This window comes from Euprymna scolopes, chromosome 15, assembly GCF_053919585.1.
Source record: "Euprymna scolopes isolate OS-2025 chromosome 15, ASM5391958v1, whole genome shotgun sequence".
Classification (NCBI taxonomy): Eukaryota; Metazoa; Mollusca; class Cephalopoda; order Sepiida; family Sepiolidae; genus Euprymna; species Euprymna scolopes.
This window is the reverse complement of record NC_136496.1, coordinates 121611607-121615694: the sequence shown is the minus strand read 5'-3', so window position 1 is coordinate 121615694 and position 4088 is coordinate 121611607.

Here is a 4088-nt window from a genome sequence, read left to right as displayed (position 1 = left end):
ACTTCCACCCAAGTAATAATAAAAAATAAAAATAAAACATAAAAAATAAATTAAAAAAATAGGAAAAGGAGAAGAGAGAGTGGACAGCAAAAACAGGACTGACCATAGTCTGACCAAATAAGAAGGGTAGGAGTTGAACACACCCATGAAGATATTTGGTGTTATTTACAGACATTTCCACCGCTCATGAAACATGTAACCAAAATGGACTGAGAAAATGCTTTTATACATTCTGAACACATTTTAAATATATTTTAAATATTTTAGATTTTGAATAATTTCTAAAGAGGTCGCAACACAGAACGTCTGAAACGCGTAAAAATCTATTTCAATGATTTCAAAACATTATTACAATGATCTAAATATGATACCTTTTTATATGAAAAATCAAAACATGGAATAATAAAATAATGTTAAAAAATAAATAGCAATTGTTGGTGACCTTTATTATATATATATATATATATATATATATATATATATATATATATATATATATATATATATATATATATATATATATAATTAAATTAGCAATTAGAGAATTGGAAATTAATTGATATTGTTCTCTGACACGTAAAACTTGAAAAATCCCTGCTTGTTAAAATTACTCTTGTTCTAAATGATTTTATCCAAAAATGCACCGGTAAACACCACTTCCATCGGAGTAAAACACACTTGGAGCTAAAGACTGGTTTTATTATCAGAATAATTATCAATGGAATATATATTATTTTATTTAGGTATCCAAAAACACAATTTACGAATTGTAATTTTGGTTCTGGAGCCATGAATAACCCCAGCAGATTATGGATGAATAGCAGACGTAGGTTAAACTCATGGGTATATAGTAAGCTTCAAGAATAAAAAAATATGCTTTGAAATCTTAATTTGTTGAATAATCAGCTTCAAGATTAAAAATATACTTTAAAATCTTAATTTGTTGAATAAGTTAGCTTAGCCTTTTCTGTATCTGTTTAATTAATTAATAAATCATAGACGCATTTTAGGGTTTATCAATCTAGAAGTATCAAACGGCCGTGGCTGTCCCCCTTTTAACTGTTATAAGTACTTACGGCAACCTTGGGTTCCCATAATTTCAACTAATTTTTATATATTAATAACGAGCGGAATTATCTCCCTTCGTAGCTAAGAATACCCGATATTTGCCAATCCCAATAGATGAGAACGAAAGAGAATAATGGAATAAAAAAATAGAATGGGATCCATAACATTGAATGATGAATGAGGATTTAATAAATATAAGGTAATGTTTGGGCTTTATTCCCCTATTAAATAAAATATTAACCTAAAACTGGTCTTAAATCTAAGAAATAAGATAGCCAATATTTTTGTAAACATAGAAGCGAGCATAGGTTGAATACGAAACTAACATAACCGTAACGTCTTAGTTTAGTTGATCTGGCCATATTATAAATATAAAAATAAAATTCTAAAAAAGTTTTTTTAATAAATTATGTGAAATAAGTAAATATAGAAACCTAATTTAAGAAATCAAAGAATATTATTATTAAAAGATATTAAATGGCTACAGGTTTTTGTGGTGACTTCTTATGGCAGGTTTTAAATAGTGATACGAAAATTAGGTGATATATAAATATTTAAATAAGCTCCTGACACAGACGCGTCCGGGATAAATGTTTTCGCATGTTTTATTTCCTTTACATAATGTTCTATTGTTAAAGTGTTTTTTATTCAATAAGTCTGAAGAGAGGCTGGTTATGTGAAAATTTTCAAACGCAATAATGTTTGAATTTATCCAGTTAGTTTTGAAACAATTGTAACTAACAATGAAATACACTTTTTGTTGCTATCAATTCTTTTTTTTTAAGTCTTGGTTTTGTTAATACAGTATATATATATATATATATATATATATATATATATATATATATATATATATATATATATATATATATATATATATATATATAGTTTTATTTAATTTAATTATAGTTTTATTTAATTTAAGGTAAAACAGAATACAACATCGTCACGATAATAACAAAGCTTCTGATTCGGTCTTATAATGACCATCATCAATTGATCTAAACGTCCGATTTCATGGAAGCAGGATCCTCAAAATCTTCAAATATTACTTTGTTTTCTGTACACTATCAGTAACCTCGTAAAATTCATTGTGTTTCCTTTGGGATATATTTAACCTGAAATTATATATATATATATATATATATATATATATATATATATATATATTTGTAGTCATCATCCTGTTTCGTTGTATCACAACTCGTCAGTGCCGATAGACTAGCATCTCTCCCAAGCCGAGGATTGAACCTAGAATCATCGCGTTGACAGTCAGCAGTTCTACCGATCGGCGCCCGTAAATAATCTCGCCAAATGTCTATTTAAACAAACATCCGCCTACCACTTTTACCGTGTTATATATATATATATATATATATATATATATATATATATATATATATATATATATATAGAGAGAGAGAGAGAGAGAGAGAGAGAGAGAGAGAGAGAGATAGATAGATAATCATGGTCGACAGTGAACGCGGGAACTTACAGTGAGCTTTGGAAAGGCAGCCAGTGTATATACGTAAATGCAAATAACCACTTGAAAATCGCACTTACAGCCAGCGACCATTAGTGCCACCAGATGCATTCAGTGATAGTCAAGAGATTCCAGTGCCTAACAATGTCTGATGGTTGAAAGCAGACAATTTTAGTTCGTAACAGTCCAAAAGAAGTCAACACAGATCATGGTAACCATTGACTGCCAGTTGCAAAGACAGCCAGCGCCCACCAGAGTCTTGTAGTGCCTACAAAGTATCCCTTAAACCAACACTAATAGACAATAAACCCCATGCTGACAATAACAGCCAGTGGCTTTTGCTATCCGCTACTGCCAGACAATGCCCAACAATTGAAGCTAGATGATATCAATGCCCGCTATTTACAAATTTGACAATCGTTTAATTTGTTTTCGGGGGTGGGGGCTTTATCTAATCTGCTCTGGTTTTATATCATACTTCCACTAGACAACACCGTTACACGTGTCTTGCTTGTAAATATATTGTCCTAGTTCATTCAAAATACATTTTGTTTGCAACTAATTGTTTCTGCAAATTCTTGTAAATATAAACATGAACTACTAAAGAGCTTTATATTTTTGCTTATATATATATATATATATATATATATATATATATATATATATATATATATATATAAATTATTCAAAGTAAAGTAAGTTTTAAGGAAAGAAAAGTCGTCAAAGCTTGGTCAATAATTGATGTATTTGTCAGTAACTATATAAGAGTGGAGAAAATAATAGAAACAAAGCGTTTTCATTATTTTTCTAAGCCCTGTATTATTCAATATCCAGAGAAAGGCAAGATGCTGGATATTCCTTGTCTTGTGTTATATTCTAATATATTGCCTATGCTCATTATGTTGCATAGTGGTTCATATTGGGGGCATAACGATAGTGATGATGAGGGAGATAAGACATTTATATATATATTACATCATGACGACGACTGTGACAATTAATGCGCACTGGGAGATGTGATGCAACACTTATAAAGTTCTTGTACACTTATAAAGAGGAGGAGATACTTCACTTATGATGGTGGTGGGGAGGATACTTGAACCGATTGTACAAAGTTCATTACAAGATTAAGATAAAACACATTTACATTTTCTGGTTGTGAGTAATAACAGCATGAGACAACAATTATGAACAATTATAGTTTCTTTATTCTTCAATCGGCCGATCGGTGACGTCAGGAACTTGAATTTACTTGGTTTGCTCTTCTACTCTTCCCCTCTAAGAGACTCTCACTCTCCAGCTAACTCACTCTCTCTCCTCTCTCTTCTCTCTCTCTCTCCCATCAACTCTTGACTCATCAACTCTGTCTTCACACTGACTTCTACCTCTGAACTCTCAGATTCCTATATTAAGAAATCTTCTTTGTTTATGACGTCAGAAGTATGGTTTTCAAACGTGACTAATTTTCACGTGGCTTTACATCTGCTAGTCCAAAAACACTTTTGGCAAACAAAAGAATCTCCGATTCTAATTCTAA